Below are 27,203 nucleotides of genomic sequence, written 5' to 3'. Positions count from 1 at the left end.
TAATTTTTTTTCTGTTTAATTCCCTTAACCTCTTGATTTATCAGGATTTCCATTTTGATGTTTCTTAATTTGCACTTCTATTTTTTTTTTAAGTTGCATCCCAATTTAATGGTCATAAATAGATAGTAATGAGGGAAAGTATTTAGAACTGAAAATAAAAATGAATTTTAAAAAAGAGTAATGAAAGTTAATCCCCTAGGGTAGAGCACTACCAGAGGGTACATAGCAAACACCTGGGAACAGTGAGAGTTGAGTTGAGCTGAGTACTAAGGGAATCAAAGAATGAGGCCAGAACATAAATAAGTTCTGGCACAAAAATCTTTATACTAAAACATATGAAATAAGTAAATATTCCCCATACTCGGATTATTGCCTATTAATTATTGCTTCCTATGTAGCTAATTTTGTATATTTTTGTTTTCTGTTCATTAGATTGTGAAGTTGTATGAAGCCTGGGACTGTTTTCTTAAATTTTTTTGTATTCCCAGAACTTAGCACAATGCCTGGCACATAATAGGTACTTAATAAAAATTTTTGACTGACTTAACAGGAAACATAAATGCATGTAAAATAAGGAGCCAAACTTGAACAAACCTTGTTTTGAAATTTTTCTGATTGTTAGAATTCACGATTTTATACATATGTATACACTATCCTAAACCACTAAATAACATTCCCCCAATAGTTAAGCAATCAAATGATATGAACAAATTTCTCAAAAGTATATTCTTTGAATCAACATCTATATTCCCATGTCACTGATTGAATAGAAAGTCCCAATATAGAAGAAGCAATAACATATTTAGAGCAGCACTTTTAGTGATTTAGTTAAGAGCAACAAGCCTATATGATGATTCACTCTGATGGACATGGCTCTCTTCGACAATGAAATGATTCAAACCAGTGTCAATCGTTCAGTGATGATGCACAGAAAGCATTGTATGAATTGATTCAGGGAAAGCAGAGAAAACAATATATGCAAGGATTATAAAAATGTAAATGGAATTTCTCTTTGTATCTCTTGCTGTTGCATTTTGTTGGTGATATATAAGAATGCTGAGGATTTATGTGGATTTATTAGAGTCATTCCTCAAAAGATAGTCAAAAAAATAAAAGCAAGCAGTTCTCAGAGAAATAAATCCAAGCTACCAATTAGCTATATAAAAAATTATTCCAAATCACAAAAATTCAAATGAAAGAAACTTTGATGTTAGGTTAAACACATTTGATGTTAGCATATACATTAAATTGCCAAAGATGATAAATAAGGAAAATAAGTGAATTCTAGGAAGCAATTCAAAACTATCCTCCAAAAGTCTCTAAACTATGCATACAACCTTTTAATCAGTAATATTATTTCTAGTTTACAAGGTAGTGCAGTGGGATAGGTACGAGCCCAAAAGACAAGAAATATAGCCTCAGATACTACCTGTAGGAATCGGAAACTTTTATATCATTTTACAACTAGAGTCTACCCTTCAATCCATGCAATTTTATCAAGTGATCTTAAACTGTATTAAAAGTTGTAATCTAAAAAAAATAATAAAAAAAAAGAAAAAAGAAAACACTTCAGCATTAGTTAAGAAACAACTAACACATGAGAAATATAAGGACAAAAAAAAAAAATTTAACATTATATATGTCCAGGATAAAGCTACTATCACAAACTGTAATGCTAGAGAAACTGAGGCAAGATGAAGATTAGAGTTTTTAATGTTTTATTTGAGAGGGAGAGATTGGGGCCAAAACAGGATCCATGTGGCCGCCAGGGTTGAATTGGACCCTCATCTCAAAGCAATCAGCAACCAGTGGAAGACTTCCAGGGATTAGGGCTCCAGCCCAGGAGAAAACAAAGGCAGGGGTGGAGTGAGCACTGGTGAGCAAGAATTTCAAGGCACCATAACATTAGATTCTGACAAGTTGGGGGTGAGGACCATAAACTCTTGATAAGAGGGAGTGAAGAAGGTAGTCAAGCTAGAGACAAGAAGTCTAGAACAAGAGATATCCTTCCCTATCTCTAAATAATCTATCTACAATTTATGGCTTATAGTCAGGGCTCCCAGCTCTAATTCATATCAGTTCTAATGGCCAGGAAGGGGGACTGAGGCAGAACAATTAAAGGAAACTGTGGCATAACAAAACCACTACTAAAGCAACAATTCTTAACCTGTTTTTTAAATTAAATTTTCTTTTCTTTCAAAATTGGTTTCCTTTGTAATCTTAAGAACCTTATTGTATGCTAAATTTTACAAGTTAGCATCATTTACAAAAGGTGTTCATGATACAGAAAAGTTCAAGAATCCTTGTAAGTAAAGGAGGACTTTTCATTCAACTGGAAATACAACTTTTGAATGACACACTCTTGTCTTCTCAAACAGAACAAAACCAAAAAAGCAAACCCCCCCCAATCTCTTTGTTTCTGTTTCTGTCTCTTCCTCTCTCTTTCCCCCTCTGTGCATGTGCAGATTATTAATATTTAAGTATGATGCTTCCTTGTTTCCCCCTTCCATTGAGTAGGAGTAGCCTTCATTGATTGACTGCATAAGTGAAACAGGCTGCATCTTTTAAAATGGCCAAACTAAGAGTCTCAATTTCTTTTACGTTTTTCCCTACTGCTTCCAGAGGATGAAGGTCATAAACAGCCCATAAATAGTATGGGTTCTATGCACTAAACTAGGAATAAGGATACCTTACCCTATTCTTCTCTTTCTCTGTCCTGTCTCTCACCCGATCTGATGGTCATATTTCTCAGTCTTAATTTTGGGCTCTTTGTTTTTCCAAATCTTTATGACATTACATTCTTCTGGATCTCCCTTCCTACTTGTCCAAACATTGTCTCTCAGTTTCCCTTTTTACAAACGTGACTGTTTCAGTATCTTTTCTTCTCTCTAAATGCTCGTTCAAAGATCTGATTTGTTACTGAGTTAAATTAACTTTTGTAAGCAGATGCTTCACAGCTCTGTATATGACAGGGCCAGTCATTTTTCTGATCTTGAGTTCTGTCTTATTGTACATTTCAAATGGAATGGTCTTGGACACATCTTCCAAACCTTTCAGACTAGACAAACTGCTCTTCTCTCTGTTCCTGATCAAGGTCTCTATTTCTCCCAACTCTATTTCATACCTTTGTACTAGGCATTCATCATTCATGTAATGTAGTTTCTCCATGCCTCTAACTCAAAAAACTCTTTGAAATGAAGCACACCTTCTTCTAATGAAGTCTATTCTGATTCCCTCCCAAGCCAACTTGAAATTCTCTATATATTTATATATGACTGCTGTCTTTCCCCTGCAATATTAAGTTCCTTGAAAGTGGGGTTAATTTTCTTTTTTGGGTTTTTGGTATTTATATCCCAGCATTTAGTACAGACCATGGCACATAAAAGATGCCTAATAAATGAATATACTGGATAAATTATGTCCGCCAAAACAAATCCTTACATGAAGTACATTCTTCAAAAAAAACTTTATCAATATAAATGAAATTAACATGGACACGTATGGTTGACCAGAGGTCTGCTGCCTCTAAATATTTAATTGATTTATACAATCGTAATCAACTTGTATTTTGTTCTCTTGCCTTTAATTTAGTATCATTTAAAATTTTCCAGGTTTCCCTTTTTTATTCAGTCACTATGTTATAGCAGACATGTTTTTCTCTTTTGTTCTGATTTTTCAATATAACTCATATGGGTATATATTTACTATGATTATACATGCATAACATATACCTATTTGCTTCCTTGTCTTGGGGAGGTATAGAAGGAGAAAAATTTGAAGAAAATTATCGAAACTGGATCAAAGCATATTATTTTCAATTTGGGGGGTTTTTCCCCCTTTCTTGTGGCCTGTACCCCCTTTTATTCTGACTTTTTCTTCATAACATGACAAATCTGGAAGTATGTTTATAATAATTTAAAACTATAAGGTAAGGGAAAGCTAGTTGGTGTAGTGGATAGAGCACCATCCCTGAAGTCAGGAGGACTTGAGTTCAAATCTGGTCTGACACTTAACACTTTTTAACTGTGACCCTGGGCATGTCACTTAACCCCAATTGCTTCAAAAACAACAAGAAGAAAAACTGTAAGCTATATCAGATTGCATTGCTTGCTGTCTTGGTGAAGGGGAAGGTAAAGAAGAGAGGAGTTAGAATTTAAAATCTTACAAAATAAATGTTGAAAATTATCTTTACATGTTAATTGGAAAAATAAAAAGCTATTTTGGAAAAAATTAAAAAAAAAAAAAAAAAAAAGAAAAGTGTGTTGGATTTAGAGTCAGAAAACCTGACTCTTAATATCAGTCCTGTGATCATAAAAAGACCATCATATTAATTCTTTAATTACTTCATCTTTAAAATGAAGATAATTTTGTCCTACTTGACAGAACATTTTGGAAGGTTTTGACAGAAAATTTTTGTATTACATGACAGAACATTTTGAAAGGAAAGAATTTATTTAATCACAGGATTAGTCCTAGAGCTAAAAGGGATTTCATAGGTGATCTAGTCCAACAGTCCTGTTCAGTGAGATCTACTGAAGAACGAATGCCAAATATATATTTTTATACATAATATAGCCATCTCATCCAGTGAAGGCAACATTCCTTCGTGGGCAAATTATTGTTAAATGTCTTAAGTTTTAAAATAAGTTTGCATTATTCCTCAAATCTCTAGACAAAATCTGCAAACCCCTCCCCCCCAAAATTCAAGGTTACAAACTTTATATTATTAAGCTCAAAGAAGAAAAAAAGAAACTGAAGGCCTATATATGTGGACCAACTCTCTAGGGTCCTATATGAAATCTAAGATATGGCCTCATGCTAATATGTTCCTCCCATAAGATGCTTTATTTACTAGACTTCAGTCTACCATGCTCAGAATTCTCTTCTCTTTCATCTCTGTTCTCCAGGACATCAGTTGTGAGAGCTTAAGGAGAATGTCAAAATTTGGTGGCCCGAAGGAAGTTCATCAGTATTGTACACCAACTTAATGACAACATCTTTTGAAAATTGTGGAAATGTATATAGAAAAACTGAACATGTTTTAACACATATTAGATTATTTGCTGTCAAGGGAAGTGAGAAAAGAAAAAATCTGCAACACAAAGTTTTGCAAGGGTGAATGTTGAAAACTATCTTTGCATATATTTTAAAAATAAAATAAAATTTTATATATTTATAATTCATGTAATTATAAATCATATAATTTCAATATGTAATATTAATTCAAAAATTCAGTTATTGATTTTAAAAATAAATTTAATTTTAAAATATAATAAAAATATAATATATAATAAAATTTATTAAAAAAAATAAAAAGCTATTATTTTAAAATGACAGAATGCTTGTTCAGGTAGTGGATAACGGACAATGTTCTTGAGCTTTTCCCTGTCACCAATGGAGTAAAGTAAAGCTTTGTGCTTGCTCCCATGCTTTTTTTAGCATGAAATTTTCAGCCATTTCATCAAATGCTTTCAATGACCATGAACTATAGCAGTAATGATTAATTCTTCAACTTGAGAAGGGTATAAGCCAAGACTAAAAGAAAAGTCCAAGATGTTTTTGTTCACAGATGATTGTACACTCAATGTAGCCTCTGTGGTTCAGATGCAACAAAATATGGCTCAATTCTTCGCTGCTTGTGCTAATTTTAACCTAATAATTAATGTAAAAGGAAAAAAAGAAAGAAAAAAAAAGTGTTCCACCAGCCAGTACACTAGGCCACCCATACATGGAACCATAAATGATGGAGAAGTTTTGAATATTCTGGACAAGACTACTTCCTTTTATGCATTCCAAAAATGGACACATTGATAAATAGGTCTGAAGAAAAGTGTAGTAAAAAAGTCACCTGACTGCCAAACTGAAAGTCTACAGAGCAGTCATGCTGACGAAACCTGGATGGTATACAAAAACACCATGCCAGGAAATGGAATTGCTTCCATTTGAATTATCTTAGGAACATTCGGAAGATCACCTGGCAGGATGAGATACCAGATTGTAAGGCCCTTTCTCAAACTAAGCATCAAGTATTCCACCTCTACTGCCTCTATGAGGCAGAGGGCCTTGTCAAAAATACAATGCCCTAACGGACACAAGGCAAGCACTCATATCATGGCCAACCTCTGGGAATTGTGTGACATGGGAGAAACAAGTCCTCAAAGAAGTCACCATACTCTGAGCAAAGCAGAACTGAAGTGAGAAGAAACATGAGTCACATACATTTAGCAACAACTCCACTTTCAACATTCATCTGCACTCTTTGGGGCCTACCTAGGAGGAGAGCTCCAAGCTCAGGGGCTCTGATAATCAGCCAGTCTGACCAATACAGTGAGTACATTCTGATCCTCTTTGCAAACAAAAGACAACCTCCAACCTCCAAGTTCTAGCTAAAAACTGATCATCTTACAAAATGATCTACTCCTCACCCCCAAGCCCCACCAAAGGTCACTCTAGCCTGTTTTCCATCAAACTGAGTTCTTTAAGATTCAGAATTTTTTGTTTTTTGTTGTTTGTTTGAAGGGGATAAGGGGACAAAGAGGCTTTCTGTTTCTTTCTACTAAGCCCTAAATAAAAAGCCAGACAAATGCTATCTGACTTTTTGATAATGAATCTATAATCCCTAACAAATGGCAGATCTAAGAAATTTAGACAATCTCTAATAGACACCTGGAGGCAAATTTTAAATTTCAAAGATAAAGGGTTAAACAAAATGAAATTAAAAGAATCTTTCTTTACCTATTCTTCCTTTTCCAGATTTCCCATTAGTTACAGAAGAAGTTTGCCTAATTAAAAGTTAAAGTATGTCAGGAGTTCTTGATTCCATTCAGGGTTGGTACTGTGATAAGTGTTGTTGAGGTCAGCTTATATGGTATATATAGCACAGTTATAGAAGATAAGATAAAATAAATGTGTGAATTGCCTACGCATAAGTTAAACTTAATAGTCACAGTAAAGCTTTGACAAAGTTGACATAATCAAACTTCTGATAATGTTAAAATCAAAGTTAAAAAAGCACGATGCCCTCAAAAGGCTTAATAAAATATTAAGCTTAGGCTCCTAAAAATTAGCACACTTATTACCTGAGGAGTTGGGAGTATGGTATAATATAGTTCCTTTCTTAATTCCATGTATTTTATCCACTTAAAACCCTTTATTTTGAGGAGTTCATAGACTTCAAGAGAAAATAAAAGGACACATTTTAATAAAATTTTTGGTCCATGTAATACTGTTAGAAAGAGCCATGGGTTCTGGAGTCAGAGGACCTGAATCCAAATATCACTTATAATTTATATCTTTGTGAATTCAACACAAGGGGAAAAAAAGTACAGAATCTAAGATCCATTCTAGTTCTAGATCTGTGACTAGAATGAATTCTAAATCTTTTTTTTTTAAATTTAAAGCTTTTTATTTACAAAATATATGCATGGGTAATTTTTCAACATTGACCCTTGCAAAGCCTTCTGTTCCAAATTGTCCCCTCCTTCCTCTAATCCCCTCCCCGAGGTGGCAAGTTGTCCAATACATGTTAAATACGTTAAAATATACATTAAATTCAATATATGTATACATATTTATAGTTATTTGGCTGCACAAGAAAAATTGGGTAAAGAAGGAAGAAAGACTGGGACAGAACAAAATACAAGCTAACAACAACAGAGTGAGAATGTTATATTAAATTGATAAATGGTCAAAGGATATGAACAGATAATTTTCAGGTGAAGAAATTAAAACTATTTCCAATCATATGAGGTGCTCTAAATCACTATTGATTCGAGAAATGCAAATTAAGACAACTTTGAGATACTACATACCTCTTAGATGGACTAAAACTGATAGGAAAAGACAAGGACAAATGTTGAAGGGGCTGTGGGAAAACTGGGACACTGATACATTGTTGGTGAAACTGAACATTCTGGAGAGCAATTTGGAACTATGCCCAAAAAGTTATCAAACTGTGTATATATACTCTTTGACCCAGCAGTGCTTCTACTGGGCTTATATCCTAAAGAGATCACAAAGAAAAGGACCCTATATGTGCAAGAATGTTTGGATCAGCCCTTTTTGTAGAGGGAAGAAACTGAAAACTGAGTGAATGCCTGTCAGTTGGAGAATGGCTGAATAAATTTTGGGATATGAATGTAATGGAATATTATTGTTCAGTAAGAGATGATCAGGAGGATGATTGTAAAGAAGCCTGGTGAAACTTACATGGAGGTGGTTGGCATTTTTTCCCTCATGAGTCCTTTGAAAACGCCCATGATTTTAATGTGTTGTGTCTTATTTAAAGGAACAGTGCCATTGGCCAATGTCACTAGAAAGAAGAGTGTACAGGGGTAGGGATGGTAAGATATTGGATATATCAGGCCAGTTTATGATGAGATTTGAATTCCAAGCAGAGGATTTTTTATTCAGTTTTGCAGATGATAGACAGACACTGGAGTTAATATTGAGTTAATAGGAGAGGAGGGAAGTAACATAGTTGGTCCTGCTGAGGAAAATCATTTTGGTTGTGAATGGAAGATGGAATGAAGTAGGAAGACTTGATTTTTCTGACAGGCAAATCAAACAACAGGTTTACTGCTGTACTCTAGAGATGGAGGTACGGAATATCAACAACAGATTGACTGTGTTGAGAAAAAGTGAAGAGGTAGTAAGATAAAGTGGTTAATTGAGAATATATCGGTTGCAAGCCTGGGGTTTTAGAAGGATGGTGGTGCCTTTGACAAATAATAGGGAAATTTAGGAGAGGAAAGATTATGAGTTCAATGTTGATTATGTTGAGTTTAAAATGTTTTTAACATGAATGTGAGTCTGAAAGTCAACAAACATCCTTTAACTATACCTCCTGAACCCTTTATATTTGTTGGCCCAATAGTGTTGTGCGTGAAGTCAGGAAGACTTCAGTTCAAATTTGGCCTCAGAAACTTCATTGTATGGGATCATGGGCAAATTACTTAATCTTTGTCTGCTTCTAATTGTTGTCAAATTGTTTTCTGGTCTTATTATTCAGTTATAGTAAGTTCTGTCCCATATTGTTTCTTTCTTTCTTTTTTTTTTTAAATTAATTTTATAATTACAACATTTTTTGACAGTACATATGCACAGATAATTTTTTTACATTATCCCTTGTACTCCCTTTTGTTCTAAATTTTTCCCCTCCTTCCCTCTACCCCCTCCCCTAGATGGCAGGCATTCCCATACATATTAATATGTTATAGTATATCCTAGGTACAATATATACGTGCAGAACTGAATTTTGTAGTTGTTGTTGCAAAAGAAAAATTGGATTCGGAAGGTAAAAATAATCTGGGAAGAAAAACAAAAAATGCTAACAGTTTACACTCATTTGCCAGTGTTCCTTTTCTGGGTGTAGCTGATTCTGTCCATCATTGATCAATTGGAATTGGATTAGCTCTTCTCTATGTTGAAGATCCACTTCCATCAGAATACATCCTCATACAGTATCATTGTTGAAATGTATAAATGATCTCCTAGTTCTGCTCATTTCACTCAGCATCCCCATATTGTTTCTATTCTTAAAATTATTGTGAATATTGAGTTAAAATTGCTGTTAATTTATTCTTGATCTTCCTAATCAAGTCTATTCCAGCTGTTTTAATTTTCTTTTATGTACGTCATAACCTTGTTTTAATGCTTTCTGGTTTTTAAATAAAGTATAATTCAAGTAAAGTGTTATTCTCTCCCCCCATCCTTCCTTTTTTCATTAATTTTCCTTGATAATTCTTTTTCCTTTCCAAATTATTATTTTATCTGGTTCTGTTTGTAACCTTCATAATTTTGTCTATTAATAAGGTTTTCATTTAGGCTGTATCACATTTTACTAAAGTGGTCCAACAATTAGCATTGACTCTTTTATTTATTTGAAAAATATTCTTTAATCCTATATATTTGCAGTATATCTTTGTAGATTAATTCCCAGGACATCCTTTCTTTACTCCTGTATTTAATGTAAAATCTTCTAGTTTTACTATTTCTTTAATTTACCCTTCTTATTTTTATTTATATTAACATACTAAAAAACAAACAAACAAACAAAAAAAACAAAACAAAACTCTTCTGCCCAATTTTTTTTAATTTTTAGAATATATGTTGTATTTTGAGGCTTTTTTATTTTTCGTTCTTCTCAGAACCACACTGTGTTTCAGTTAGAAATCCTTCTTAGCCACAGCAAATAATATATATTTTTTTGCATTACTGCAAATGTGTGGGTAGGATTTTATTTTAAAAAAATAATTTTTATTAATAAATTAATATTATTTATCATAATTTTAATTATCTAAAAAGTTATTTTAGAACTTTTTATTAAAATTCATGAATAACCTAAGTCCTTTATCCTTGTTGAGGTATTAATACTGTATCATTTAAATGAGTTTGATATGGAGTAATTAAAAATTTTTTTTAGTAGTATTTTATTTTCCCAAATACATGTAAAGATAGTTTTAAACATTCATTGTTGTCAGACTTTGTTCCAATTTTTTCTCCCTCCTTCCCTTATCCCTCTCCAAGATAGCAAGTACACTGATGTAATTAATTAACCTAATTTCCATATTTGTCCTATTGTGAAACAAAAGTCAGACAACAGGGCGGGAGAAATCATGAGAAAGAAATAAACAAAGTGAAAAAACTATGCTTTACTCTATATGCAGTTTCCATAGCTCTCTCTCTGGGATATGGTTAGCATTGTTGAATTTGCTTTGAATCACTGAATTGTTGAGAACAGCCAAGTACATCACAGTTGATTATCACATGATTTTGTTGTTACAGTTGTTACAGTGCTTGCTTCACTTAGCCTCAGTTCATCTAAATCTTTTCCAGACTTTTCTGAATTTAGTCTGCATAGCATGATCAGTTTTTTTGATAGATGCAGACTTAATTCAGAAAGATCATTGTACACTGTAACAACAGATGTTTGAATATAAACTATATTTTGCAACTGTGCAAGTTATGATTTCTATCTTCAAGTTAATATTACTACTTTTCCTTTTCTGTTCCCTCCATTAAAACCACTCAAAATATTCTGTTACATATTTCATCTAATTCCCAGATTTCCTCATGTGACTTTATAATCTACAAAGGAACTCTTGCTTCTCCTTGATTAAATTTATTCTTTTTGAATAAATGATATCCTTCCATGATCTTTTCAATCATTAACTCCTAATCCCATCAATTATTATCTTTGAAATTGAATTTGCCTATTCATTAGGCCCTCTTCTATGTTTTTAGATAGACAAGATAATGGGTTTTATTCTAGCTTTAGTCCATTTTACTTTCCACCAATTATTAGACATGTCTACAGATATTCTTCCTATGCCATTTAAATGGCACTCTCTATGCCAAGTACAGTCAGTAAGGATTTATTAAGTATACTACAGGACAGGCTAAGTACTGAAAACAAAGAAAAGCAAACTTATTTACATGACATAGTATTAATACCTAAATAAGGATAAAGTAAGGACTTATGATATTCATGAATATTAATAAAGTTCTAAAATAGAATCAGATAAAATAATAATTTGGAAAGGAAAAAGAATTTCAAGGAAAAATAATGAAAAAAGTAGGAAGGATGGGGGGGGGGGAAGAGAACAACACTTTTAGAACTTGAATTATACTTTATTTTAAACCAGAAAGCATTAAAACAAGGTTATGACTTACATAAAAGAAAATTAAAATAGCTGGAATAGACTTGAGTAGGAAGGTCAGGAACAAATTAGCAAAAAATTTAACTCAATATTCACAAAACTTTTAAGAATAGAAACAATATAGGACAGAACTTACTGTAACAAAATAATAAGACGACAGAAAACAATTTGACAACAATTAGATGTACATACAATGAGTTAAACATAGATACTTGATATGAAAATTAAAATCACTACTAAATATATATATATATATATACATATATATATATATATATATAAATTGCACACCTTTCACACACAAATAGCTATGATTAGTATTATCACATAAACATAATATATAGTCAAATTCAAAAGTTAAAATAATTTTGCCTAAATAAAACTGAAATGCTTTTGTGCAAATAAAAACAAAGCATAAAAAAAATCTGAGGGAAGGATATTTGAAGTGTGTAGGAAACACAGATACTCCAAAATAGATAAAAATATCAACCAAGTTTTCCAAAAAAAAAGAAAAAGAAAAGGAAAAAAAAAAAGAAAAGGACTACAAATCATTAATATCCAAATATTCTGTCACTAAAAATAAGAAAGGCCAGAATATGCACAGTTAAGTTGCATGATATGGACTAAGAGGCATTAAATGAGACTGAAAGAGGATTTTTGGACAGGTAGGAGGAATGATAAACAGATTTTGTAGGTAAAATTTTATTGATAGGCTACCTTGGGAGAGAAATGACAGGAAGTAACAGGGAAAGGAGGAAGGGAATAGTATACATATATTGCCAATATGCACTGGGCACTATGTTAAGTGCTCTTTACCAACACTGTTCTCATTTGATCTTCCTGGGATTTGACAATCCTGGAAGTTCTATTATTAGAAGCAGACAGAGGTTAAATAATTTGCCCATGATCCCATAGACAGTTAAATGTTTGAGACTAAATTTGAACTGGAGACTTCCTAACTTCACGCACTGCACTATTCTAGCCAGGGCCACCAGCAGTCTCTAAATTCTGAAGAAACCAAAACATAAAGGGTTCAAGAGGTATAGTTAAAGGATATTTGCTGACCTTCAGACTCACATCTTCATGTTAAAAACATCTTAAACTCAACACAATCAACATTGAACTCATAATCTTTCCTCTCCCAAATTTCCCTATTATTTGTCAAAGGCACCACCATCCTTCCAAAACCCCAGGCTTGCAACTGACATATTCTCAATTAACCACTTGATCTTACTGCCTCTTCACCTTTACTCAAACCTGTTGTTTGATTTGCCTGTCAGAAAGTCAAGTCTTCTCACTTCATTCCATCTTCCATTCACAACCAAAATGATTTTCCTCAGCAGGACCAACCATGTTACTTCCCTCCTCTCCTATTAACTCAATATTAACTCCAGTGTCTGTCTATCATCTGCAAAACTGAATAAAAAATCCTCTGCTTGGAATTCAAATCTCATCATAAACTGGCCTGATATATCCAATATCTTACCATCCCTACCCCTGTACACTCTTCATTCTAGTGACACTGGCTAGTGGCACTGTTAACACATTAAAACCATGGATATTTTCAACATTACACCCCACACCTGAAACAGTCTTCTTTATTTTCTTTTTAAAAGATTCCCCCCCCCCTTTATTTTCACATTTTGGCTTCTTTCAAATTCCAACTAATTTTCATCTTCTATAGGAAATTTTTTTTTTTTTTTATTACAGGACCTTCAAATAAATACCAATAAGATAAAGTTAGTAAAATGCTTGTACAAACTAGACACTTAGTAAATGCTATTTAAAAAAATTCTAAGTTTTGCTTATCCTATACAGTTTTTATATCTTTTGCACATCTAAGTATGTATGTTTACATAATATCTTTGCCAGACTGTGCCTGCTTGAAGGCAGAGAATATCCTTTGTCATTCTTTGTACTGTGAATGCTTACCACAGTAAGATAGCATGTGCTTAAATTAAATTTACTTCATGTTTTAAAAGATGAAATTCCCTTTGCTCTGTTAAGTTGAAGAATCTCAGGTAACACTATATTCTTTAAAATTGAAGAGCCTAGGATTTAAACTCTAACCTAAGTCCTTGAAAAATATATAAGATAGGAGACAAAACTTAGAAAGAAAATTCATGACCTAGTGCCCAGTTGTAAACTCATGTGTATCTTCCTTCATAAAGGTCTTTGAATGTTCACATATAAGAACAACAGGAGTAAAAAAGGAGAAAGGTGAAAAAGAAAAGGGAGAATAAAGAATTATATGTAGTCAAATTACATTATAAATAGATGTAATCTACTTTATGAAAATCCTATGTAAGTTAAAGGAAACACTAGCATGATATAATCAATAGTACTACAACACAGTAATTTCTCAGCATGATCTTTTGATGATGTTCACATTATGTTACTACAATACTTTCCCTATTCTAAAATGATATTTAACCTTTAGATAATATCAAATATAGCAAATTACTACTATGCTTTGCTGAAAGGGTGTCAAACACTGGGAAAAAATAGATGGAATTATATAAGATATATGAATCAAAATGAAATTTTAAAGCTGGATCCTAGACAAGATATTTATCTCTTACTTAAGTAACAGACTGAATGGAGAGCCTCTAATATTTAAAAAACAGAAAAACAATTTGATAATGCTCTCGGTCCAGGTACATATACAATATGAACTTTTAAAAACTTTTAAAAACAGCTCAAGCTACTGTACACACAGAAAGAAGCTTCATGGTAATTTTAATTAATGACAAATTCTCCTCCAAGTGACTAACCAGTGATATATGAACAAATGATCATAATTTTAAAGTGCTTATTAATAGGACTAACAATTTCACATGCATCTTGAAATAGGAGGGGGGTAAAGGAAGTTAATATATTCCATGTTTTCCAAGTTTCTTCACTTTTCCTTTATGTTGACATAATCTAATTATTCTAACATATTTATTTCCAAATTCCAAACTTTACTACACTCAACCCAGAGAACTTTATACTAAGTATAGGAACCACAAAAAACCAAAAACAAACAAACAAAAAAAACAACCCTCTGTCCTCAATGAGTTAATAATTGTACCTAGTAGAAAACACATCTTCAACTAACTAAATACAAAAGATATCTATGATATTGTAGAATCATCATGGTAAGAGTTGGAAGTAACATCAATATAGTAATTCTAACAAGGAAAGAACATTAATAAAGGGGACTTATCTACAAGTTAACAAGAAAGCTAAGGTGAAGATGAGTGGGTACTTACTCATTCCTCATATGAGAAGTTAGTTGTACAAGGCACTTGTACATTAAGTAATTTTTTTAATAATGTTTTAAAGGTTTGTGGTGTTTTTGCATATATTATCTATTTTAAATTCTCAAAACAATGTTATTTTCATCCTTATTCTTATAGTTAAGGAAATGCAATTGCAAAAAGTTTAAATGAACTGTCCAGCCCTTTCTGATTAGAGTTCTAATTTAATCTCCATCAGTTTCATCAATTATTTTGTTTTGTCTTGCAAAAGTACAAAACTTTGAAAGAATCTGCAGTTGTAGGGTTTCTGTTTTGCTTTTAAAAATTAACGAGTGTACAATTTTCAAAGTGCTTATTAGGAACTATACTCAGAAAAATCTCTGCTCTTAAAAGAGCTCACATTCTGTTGAGGTTTGCGGACTGAGAGTCAGAAGGGAGGGAGAAGAGGATGAAAACAACATTTGGAGAAGGTAATGCCATTATTAAAGCTTTACTTTCTTGCAAGTTTTTCACCAGGGATTGTCTTAGTCCACAGTACTTTTTGTATAAGTTTTTCTTTGTTACTTTATTTCCTCAGTCGTTCTGCTGTGTGACTTGTTTTCCTCCCTACAATGGTGGTTTAGATTCTTGCCTCCTGTCTATTGAAGGTTATAACATGTTGGGATGGAAGCTGAATAAAGTGTAAGGTTGGTGGACAGACCACCTGTTCACAAATACCTGAGACACAGAAACATTTACCAATAGGAATAAGTTGAATCAAGTTGATAAACATTTATTAAGTGACTACTAAGTGCCAGGCATTGTGCTAGGGGCTGGGGACACAAAATATAGCCAAAAAAGTTGAAAGAGAAAGAGAAAGAGAAAGAGAAAGAGAAAGAGAAAGAGGAGAAGAGACAAAAAAAGGGAGAAAAAAAATATCAACCCAGAAGATCCTTGTTTGGAGTCAAGTCAACCTACCTGCTGATATTCCCAGATTTCTTCCATCTCTGCACTTTTGCTGTCATATGAAGCCTGTAGTTTGAAGCCTGGAAGGAAGAACCTAAAGTGGAACAAGGGAGTCAATGGTACAAGTATTTTTAAAAATTTATTGTTGGGATTATACTGGGCCAGTTTCATTGCTTATACCTCTTTTAGATGCAATTTTTTAACACAGCATGTTTCATTTTTTATGATTTGGAGGAAGTGTGGAGAATTGAATGTGTAGGAATAACCTTTCATTAGGATGTCTTTCTTAAAATCTCTTCCTCCTAATTTTTAATTATAAGCATATATTCAATATTTCTAGGCAGATGTACCTAGAAATTAAAAATTTTCCTGTATCTCTAAATCTCCACTGGAAAATTTCTAACAGTATGGCATCCTTTAGAAAATAAATTCTCAAACTGGCTATAACTCAAATAATGGGGATGAAGAACAAGACTTTACTAAAGCAAAGTGAGAAAAATATTTTTCCCACATCTTAAATATGATAAGAATGAATAAAAAAGTTACAAGTAGAGAAGATTCCAATCAATCCATCATCAACTAATTTTAATATTTTAAAAATGAAATCATCTCTGTCCTGAAGGAACTAAAATTTTACTGTGAAAACAAAGGGGCCATTTATGTCTTTCTTTATATCCCCAAGATTAACCATAGTGCCTGGTGCACACAGTAGACTCTTAATAAAGGTTTTCTGACTTGACCTGAATGAAGATGAGAAGAGACAATGAAAGTAAGACACTGAAAATAGGAAATGAGAATGATCATTTAATGGAAATACTTAATTTACTAATTCTGGGATCGTTTATGATAGAATAAGCTAAACAAGGTATCCTTGAAGTTCACAGGAAATTTCTGGTATTATTTAGGCTAACCTCCTTCCTAAATATATGTTCTACAATAGGCTCGGCTTGAAATATCTAGTGAGTGTTTTAGTACTCAAGAGCTACATTTTCAAATATGTTTTCCTTACATTGTATTCTGATTTTGAAGTGGAGAATGACAGTTATTCTTCTTGTGTATGAAATCACTCAAAATACTTGAATCACTTATATAATAACTTCTCAAATCTATCATTCTTCAAATCAAATTATTTGAATTTTCTACAAGTTCTTGTAGGGGATGGTGACCAGTTCTCTTACCAAGCTGGTTGGTAAGCCTGCTTAAAATGGATACTCTAAGATAAAAACAAAACAATAGCACAATACCCCCTGCCACCCTTCCCCCCTCAAAAAAATATAGAATATAGAAATATAGGCATGGTATGGAAGGTAGAGGATCCTCATTCTGGATCCCCAGTATTTTAATGTAATCTGAGAACATGTTATATTTTGATTATCATGCTGTTAAACTTCAAGTCCATAAATTCTTCTGAGCTTCTCATGAGATTTTTTTTCCCATCACAGCTTCTCTTTTTCAGTACTCTGATAAATATGTTACCTCTGCTTCCATCCATGTCCCTAATTAAAATGTTTAACAGTACGATGCCAAGGACAACTTTCTTAGGATACTCAGCTAGAAATTCCCTAACTCATTAATGGCAGTCTTTAATGCCAGTTATTCACCCAGGTTCAAAATAATAATAAATTAGATAACTACCTGTTATCTAATTTATCACCATCTTCTCAAAAGAGAGTGTAAAAAACAGAAATCCCTTGCTGAAATTAAAATGTAAAATTTCTACGAACAGTGCTGTATAAAGATGGACATTTTATTCCTACACTCTCCCTCTCCTCTTAACAACCCCCCCTCCCCCAAAAGGGGAAAAATCTAGTCTGTCAATACAGAGTTTTTTGATAAAGACACATTGGCTCTTAGAGATCAACTTTCTTATCAAGATCAACAATCTTATCAAATACTAAACATTTATTCCTCAAATAATATATTTGAATATTCTGAAGTTTGAAGATTTTACCTGCTGCCTTTTAGGAGAAGGGGGAAGGAAATCACATATTTGACCATCCCTTAAGTTTTCAACTACTTTTATGATATAAAAGTGTTTCAGAAATTATTATAGCTCTTACAAAATTCTGGAATATGGTTTATTTGGGACTTGGAGCTCTTGCCTCTCTTGTCTTGAGTTTCACCAGTAAAGCATTTTTTGATCCACTTTTCTCAGTCTACAGAACATTCTTTTTGAGAGAAGAAAAAAAAAAAAAAGATAAATAAAGATTGAATGATCTTAAGTGCTAGTATGACAGTATTCAACATTTCCTCAGAATCCTTTTGACTAATGTCCCTTTTTTTTGCAGTATAAAAAAAATACTTGTGTCCTTTGGCTTAAATCATTCTAAATTAAAAATGAAGAAAACTCAACTTTTCAAATATATAACTAGCAAGGGGAACTAAATGATATGAATATCAACTAGCAAGAACCCACATTACATATTTGATTTTGATTTGATATTGTAACTTGTGTGGAAGAAGATTCATTGGACGTCTCTATTATTGGACTATTTAATTCCTATCAGTAGTAAGCAATTTGATATGAATTAATATGATTGCATAGGGATAGTGATTATAAGTTCTGATATTAGGTTTCAGAACTGTGAACTGCAGATTCTAAATTCACTTGCTTAATTATGCAAAGTCAAAAAAAGCAGTGCTTATTAAACTTTTTGCAATCACAACCCCTTTTAGCCTGAAAATCTGCATTGAGCAGTCATACTTATATAGGGCAAAGTACTTATGTTGTATGTTCAAAACCAAAACTGCTACAGTGAAGTCTCATAAGGCAACACAAGCAAGTGATGCTTCGATTCTTTATTCATGTAATTTTGAATTAAGTTTTAGTTGTTATATTCAGAAACTTTTTAATGTTACCAAATTTTGGAGGGCTTCCCCATCACATTTAGTTCTGTTACTCCCTGTGGGGTTGTGTACCAAAGTTTAAGAACCTCTAAATTAGAGGACCCTACTTTTGTTTCACCTTGTTACTGTGACCAAGCCCAGCATGGGAGAGGTGACTCAACAATATGGAAAGTCACTTGGTTAGTTTTGTTACCTCTTCACCCTTTGTCATCCCTTTACTGACCAGCATGGGGATATGACCATGAATATTTCCAATGAGTGATCTGGGTAGCAAGGCTATGACAAGTCTTTCTAACAAGCCGTGGATATGTTCCTCAACTTGGAAGGATCTCCTCAAAGATCAGGATAGTTTGTCAAGGTCTGCTCATTAGTCCATTCGTCAACAAAATTTTATATTTTGTGTAGACCCTGCTGGAGAATCAGGGGAAAGGCTTATTGACCAACAAGATTATTTTTTGATCTGCTCCACCTATATTGTCTGGATATCAAGCACTTTAAAACTAAGTCTCTGGTGGAAGAGATATATCTCAGATCATGGGGAAGATCTGATGTCCACTTTATTAGAGAGCCAAGATCCCTTTTAAAAAGTGCTGCTGGCTCAGAGTTTTGCCCTGCTCTAGTGATTTTTCTATAGGTTGGACATTTTTGAACCCCACATTTGATTAGCTACCTAAAAAATTTAATTATTGTTTTTCAAACACAGTTCACACATAATTAAATGCTATTGATTTACTTATTAATTACTAACACTAATCATTGACCTTTTAGATGAAAAGAACTTTATATAATATGTAATTTCTCTTCAGGCATGCTGTTTTTTGGTAAAAACAAAACTCAAAACCACATGAATAATTTATAAGATATGGTTCATCTCCCAATGGCTCTTCTTGAACTAACTTTAGTAAACAGACTTTCGATTATTGATACATTAAAGAAATTATTTGGAGGAACCCCCCAAATTATCAAATTATTGCCTTGAAAAGTGATAAATCAATGCTTTAATCAATGAGATTAAAGTTTTGTCAAATAATTGACTTTTTAATAATTTTTTCAATCAAATATTTGTGTTTTTACCTTCTTAGAATCAAATGGATCCACAATTCCTGAGCAATAAGGAATAGCTGGTATCCTAATTGTAACTTCCAAAGGAAGTAACTATTTATTAATACTTATTGATATGTAATAATATACAAATAAGCAAGAAGTCTTATGGAAAGTTGTGTGTGAGGATATATATTCTGTTAGGAGGCATTCTTTAAAGGTTACAGGGGAAAAAAATCTAGAAATGGATGGATAACGAGTAGTAAGGTGGATGGACACCCATTTATAGCACTAATATTGACTTCAACAAGAAAACTGGAGTCTCTTAGATTGCTAAATGGAATACTCATATTGAGAGAAGGTGTATTTCCTTTGTAGTTTTAATATTTACCTGCACATTAAAAAGTAATCTATTTTTAAACTAAGAAATAATTGTATCATTATAGATACATTCGAAGAAAATGGAAGATTTAAAAAAGAAAACCACTGCTATATTTTTTTTCAAAAAAGATACAATTAAAGGTAGAATAAGGGAAACTGGCTCTGCATCTAGTTTACAAAATACTGGACAATGTGTCAAGTTTTATTTTTTCCCTTCTCAATTAACTAATATTTATGAATCTGAAAATGTAGGCAATATAATCCTGCAACAATGCTTAGAAAAAAAGAATTCAAAATGGACCTCAAAATAGTTCAGAGGGTAGGTTGCGTGTGTGTGCACATGTGCACAATACATAAATACATGACTTTTAAGAAGGAAGAGAGTACTAACTAGGTTTATCAGTAAATAAAACTTGAAGACAGCAGTTCTATTAAAATGACTATGTGAGGCACTGAATTAGGAACTGGAGACTAGAGTTCTAAAGGACCAAGTATATACAGGATGGAGACACATACACACAAGAGTGTTTAGGAAATAAGTAGCTGAGGGAATCATATAAAATAAATAAATAAATAAATAAATTGAATAGTCTTATAGTCTTGAAAGAAGTGATTCTAAAAACCTGACATAAGACATCCACAAAACATCTGATGTACAAACAAGAGTGTTACATATAATAATGCAAAAAATGTTAAATTGCCTAAATAATGCTAACATAATATATACTACAAGTTTAGAGAAAAGACTTGGTTGTCTGTAAATGCATATGTATATCCTATGTAAGATGGGAAAACTGAATCATGCTGAAGAAAAACATGTTATAGGAGGGAAAAGATAAGCACTGGAATGAGTAATGAAGATAATGAAACCTAGAAAGAGAAAATAATGACCAACCAGAGAGCAACCCTAGCATTAATAGCACTAGATATACATCACCACTACATAAACCACATAACTTCTCTCGTAGAGCTTCAAGCCGCAGATTATATTCACATTTATTTGATTATGCAGAATAGATTTCAAGTTGCATTAAAAAAAAAAAAAAAAAAAAACCAACAACAACAACAACACAGCAGGCTTACTGAAATCACTGCACCTGGTTTGTTTTAATGTGGAACTGGAATAACTTGCTATGAAAAATAAATATTTTCAGAGTAGCTTATTACTAACAAAGTAGTAATGAAATTAAATCATTGATCTTTGGAGTGAGCATGCATTTAAGGAGGTGAAGCATTAAAATTCTAAATATAGGTAATGGTCACTGGCCTCAATTTGGCAGGTTGGTTTCTTTCTTTTCTTTTGCCTATTTTCAAACTTTTGAATTAAGTAGATAAGTAGCGATAGAGTGCTGGGCCTAGAGTCAGGAAGAGTCTTCTTGTTGAATTCAAATCTTGCCCTAGACTCTTACTACCTGTGTTTCCCCCTAAGCAAGTCACTTAATTTTCTAGTTTTCCTCAGTTTCCTAATTTGCAAAAATGAGCTAGGAAAGGAAATGGCAAACTGCTCTAGTATCTTTGTTAAGAAAACACCAGGTAAGGTCACAGAGGGTCAGACACAACTAAAATGATTCAACAACAAATCTTGTGAATCACTCCTATTTTTAATTGATCGAGGTCAGACGAACTCAAGAATAGCCAGATGTTCTTTTGAAGTCATCTTGTGTAGTGAATCAAGAACATCTTATTTATTTTCATTTCTTCATTTCCTTTGCAAAAAAAAAAAAGGTATTCCCTTTGCAGAGAAAATATAACTCACTGAAAACTGATCATCACTGACATCTATCATCCCATCTATTGTATGAAAAATTCCTAAACTTTCTTTAGTTTCCGTTTTTCTTTTCATTTCTGGTTTAAGTTTACTTTTTTTTATTAAGTCATATTTCTCAATTCACCTTATGTCATCTGCTCTTACTTCCATTTTGTATATTATTTCTTTTTAAATTATACTGGTGTTTGAGTTCCCATTGTATCTATATTGTTCTTTTTAGAAAATTTTCATTTTTTCATCCTCATTGAAATTGTTTCCATTTATATATATTCCGAATTTTCATTGAGTTTCTTCTGAATCTCCTGAGTAAACTTATCTTGAGCCATTTAGTTGATGGGACTTTATTCTGAATGAAATATATTTTCCTAACTTCTAGGGTAAAAAAAAAAAAAATTAGAATGGCAGATTTCTGTTTCTCCATTATTACAAAACTAAGACCGCAATTAATGGTCACTTCATTGAAAGTTTCCTATTACTTCTAATACAGCAGCAAGTTCCTCCTCCTTAGTGAAAAATCAAATGTCCCCCAAAATTTTCCCTTATTTGTTCATCCATCAACAGTCACTGAGGAAAGAGGTCATGTGAACAATAAAAATGGAGACCGAGATGTTTTATCTGATTTCCATGACCTCTCAAAATGGAAATTATGTGCCACAAAGTGATTTGAACTTTCTCCATGGCCTAGGACACTCAGGACCCAAAAGGTTTCAAAAACATTAACTTGGGATTCCCTTCCTTATCACCCATATTGGTAGCCATTAACAGACACAAAAACAAAACACAAAATACCCACTTACAAAAAACAAACAAGTCCCTTACAAACCTTTCTCCTCTCTTTGTAATGCTTTAGAGATGCTGGCTTAAGGATGTGAAAATTTGCCCTGATGACTGACAACACACTCAGGTGTCTAGATCCTTTTAGAAGGCAGAAGAAAAGGACAACACCATGTAGCACCACTGCTACATAACGTTAACTACCAGTTCTGGGGAAACCAGCCTTATAGCACCAGTGCTGTGAAGTTCAACATACAACTGACAGGCACAAAAACCTGAGAAATATAGGAAACAGGATAGGAAACTACAACAGGACAATGTGTGGGATGCTATGTGGTATTTCACTAAACCTGAGGGAAAGAGCAGAGTATTCAAATGGGGTCAGTTCTGATCACCTAAAAGTCTTTTGAGGCAGAAATCTATGCCGGTAAAATATAAACTACCTAATCTGGGAGGAACCTGTGATGCTTTGAGACTCCAGTCAGTGGATCTGCTGTCAGAGGAAAAAGAATCAGAAAGTGAACAAAGGAGAAAGCTGAAAGACATCAAGCATAAGCATAAGAAGATAAATAAACAAGGAAATTATCAATCTAATAAATAAATTCAATGATCTATGAAAGATACTGCAAAAAAAGAGAGAAAAGAATCCAACACTTGATGAGAGAGACAGAAACACAAAGAGAGAATACAATAGAACCTTTTCCAAAACATACAGAAATAAAGAATAGATGCCTATTTTTCACACTATTTGATATAGTTCTGGATGTGCCAATACCACCAATAAGAGAAGGAAATTTAAAGATAGAAAGAGCATATGAAATTATTCTTCTCTGCTGATAGGATGGTTTACATAGAAAATCCAAGGGAACAAGCATAGTAATTGAGACAAGAAGACCTGGATTCAAATCTAGACTCAGACATTTCTTAGTTATGTGACCCTGAAACAAGTCTGCTTGCCTCAGTAAAATGGGGATTATAATAGTGCCTATGCCCTAAGGTTGCTGGGACAATAAATAAAGTAATTAATTGTAAAATGTTTCACACAGTAGTTTTGCAAAGTAAGTATTTATGTTCAACATTGGCTAATATTATAGATAATAACTGGCTACTTAAGTTCTTTATTTCTCTAAGGAATACTTTTAAATTTAATTTATGCAAATCTTTTAAGCACTTTAGGTGAATGAACCTCAGATATTTTATTCATTTTGCAGTCCTTTTCTACTTTTTCTTGTGATTTTTTTATATAAAAATACTATGATTTTTGAAGATTTATTTTACAGCCTGAAAGTAGCTAAAGTTGCTATTTATAACAATAATAGTAGCTAACAATTGTGTGTCAACATAATAACAATGAGAACACTACCAAAATTAATTTATACTTTTAATGCTATACCAATCAGATTACCAAGGGGACACTTTAAAGAACATGATAAAAAGACAGAGTAATAGAAAAGGTTTGACTTCAAGGAAGACTCAGAAATAATAACTACTTAGTAACTCAAAGAATCTTTGATAAAGTGAAAAATAAATTACCTATGGGAAAAAAACAATAACTCTTCCTTGATAAAAACAAACAAACAATAACAACAAAAAAACACACTGGTAGAAATTAGGCTCAGACCAACACTTTACACACTATTTCACAATATACTCTAAGTAGATATGTGACCTTAAAAAGTAGTAGATCATATACCTCTCTCAGCTATGGGAAGGAGTTGGCATTCTTAACAAAAGATAGAAGTAATTACATAAGATAAAATAGATAACTGATTATTTGACATTTAAAAGCTTCTTCAAGGATAAAATTAACAGACCTATGAAAAAGAAAGAAAAAACCTATCAAATTTCACTGAAAAGGGTTTGGCTAAGAGACTAAAAACCATTCCCCAATAGATAAATGATCAAAGGATATAACAAATAATACTCACAAAACTACAAAGTATTTATAACGATACAAAAATCTCCAAAATACTAATAAGAGAAGAACGTATCCAAACAATCCATAAATTTCACCATATACTCTGAAATCTGGCAGGGGTGGGGGGTAGGGGAGAAGATAGAGATAGGAGGGAAGAAGAAAATGAACAGTAAATGGAAGGAGAGGGACACTAAAATAGCATTGGTAAAACTGTGAAATAGAATGACCATTTTGGAAAGCAATTTGGAATTATGAAAATGAAATTATTAAAATGCCCAGACCCTTTGAACCAGAGACTAGCTCCATTACTGGGATACAAGGAAGATATTAAGAAGAAAGTACCCATTTACTTCATAATATCTATATATAAATTTAATTAAATATTAGTTATTTACAAGTGTAAATATTAGTTATTTACAAGTTATTTACAAGTGTTATAAGACACTAGAAACAAAATAGATGCCCAATCACTGGAAAATGGTTAAATAAATCATGGTGCATAAATGTAAAAAAAAATTATTGTGCTGCAAGGAAAAAAAAAAGTGTGATGAGTACAGAGAAACATGGAAGTTGTAGGATACACAATGAAATAAGCAGAGAAAGAATACAATATATAACTATAACAATATAAATGATAACATGCTTCTCCCAATTAAATGTAAAAAAATTAAAGATCAAACAATACTCGAATGAAGAGATAAGACTTCCCCAACCCATTATGTCACAGATGTTACACATACATTATTTTTTCAACTTTTTAAATGTATTCATTGTGCTTGATTTTTTTCTTTCTATAAAAAAATTGTCAAATTGGATGGCTCTCTGGGAGGGAGAGGGTAAAGGAACTAACCCAGGATAACAATGGTGATGTAAAAAAACAGATTTTTTTTTTTTTTTTTGAAAATGCTGAGGAAATAGAAATTAAAAAGTATCTTCCCTTAGATTATTAGATCTTATCAGAGATAAGGGCACACAGTACCTTCCCTTAGATTATTAGATCTTATCAGAGATAAGGGCACACCTTGCACTTGGAATAAGAGCGTACTAATTATTTTAACATTAATATGAGAAGCAGCAAGGTAGTAGACAAACCTAAAATAACCAAGTTTAAGCCCAGACAGACATAATTATCTTATTGCCAAAGGCAACCTTCCAAGACTGAAAGTTTTAAAAAACTGCCAAACTGGATTTAGATAGAGTACATGTTAGTACCTAAAAAGAGATAAAATCATAGCCTTCCCCAACATCTTCACCCCACAATTATGAGGAAAATATCAAACCAGCCAGATTTAAAATCATGAAGGATTGCTAAGGATCCAAAAGGACTGAAATATGAGTACATTTTCCTAAGAAAAATAATACAAATGTCAAGGAAAACTATATATTTCTATACTGAATGCTAAAGTCTAATTCATTAATTACTTTTGCTTGAGGATTCTAATTTCTTACAAGGGACAGCAGAGTAATTAAGTATCTTAAAATATGAAAGTAAGTATAGGTCACTGGCAAGACATAATGATGTAAAGGGGGGGGGGGGAAGGTCATGGTTCCAGAAAATAATGCAGATTCCAGATGATGGCAAAGCCCTTTCCTCATTCAAGTGAATGAGAAATTTTTTTTCCCCAAATTTCTAACACGAAGAGACCAGATTTAGAGAAATGATCAACTAAAAAAACACGAGAAAATTCTCTTTACACAAAATATTAGTGTTACTTAAAATCAATCCCAACATTAAGAAAACAAACATCTTAATAGAAGGAATACCATGATTTCTGTTCCATAAAATTTCATGTAATTAAAATATGCTTGTTAAAAAAAAAAAAGAATGCAATTATTTTAACATACCTGACAAATACCTGTACATATACCAAAATTGATATTAGCTTGTTTAATGACTTTATTATAAATTAGCATCTCAATTTAAAGGCTGATAAATGTTTGCAGTTATACATTTTTGTAAGTATAAGCAATGATTTGAGATCCATACTTTTGATGTGTTCCTTATGCCTTAATAAATGGGAGTAAAATGCTATTTTTGTCAACACTAAATTCTTAATTGGTGAATCAACCTGATTGGTTTCTGTACCTGCAATTTAGTAGGCCTATGTAAGTGGTTTTTTTTTTTTTTAGTTTATTAAATCAAAATAGCATTAAAAACAAAACCAAATGTATTTACACATGTGTTAAAAATAATTTTTAAAATTAAAATTTAAAAGTGGCATATTAAAAAGACATGTAACTGATCTGATTTTATTTTATTACATTATTTAATGATCCAACATTTCAAAAAACTGAGTGCAGAGTGAAATCAGCTTATGTAATCTAGACCAGCTCAGAAAAAATTAAACGACTGGACTATGGTTACATGTGGACTACAAAACCAGTCTTCCTGGATCTTGTTCTAATACAATCCTACCTCTTAGTATGAGAACACAAAAAATCATTTATCCCATTTGGTTCAGGCTTTCAAAGTGTATTACAATCCCCCAAATAGCAAATATCTAATTAATTACTAATCACAGGGAAACTAACTCAGAAACATTTTATCTTTGTTTTATATGAAAAGAATCTAATTTTTCTTATGTTCATTGTATTGTCACTGAAAAATATGCAAATCTGCAAGGAAC

General features: G+C 32.4%; 1 protein-coding gene across 2 annotated transcripts in view; it reads right to left on the bottom strand.

The window, feature by feature from the left end:
* The window catches only part of CDYL (chromodomain Y like), a 159,090-nt gene that overhangs the window by 59,111 nt on the left and 72,776 nt on the right, over positions 1-27,203 (bottom strand). The window lies entirely within an intron of this gene.

The sequence above is a fragment of the Sminthopsis crassicaudata genome, chromosome 1 (assembly GCF_048593235.1).
Source record: "Sminthopsis crassicaudata isolate SCR6 chromosome 1, ASM4859323v1, whole genome shotgun sequence".
Taxonomy (NCBI): Eukaryota; Metazoa; Chordata; class Mammalia; order Dasyuromorphia; family Dasyuridae; genus Sminthopsis; species Sminthopsis crassicaudata.
The sequence above is the reverse complement of the archived record's forward strand: the minus strand, read 5'-3'. Positions and strand labels throughout refer to the sequence as shown.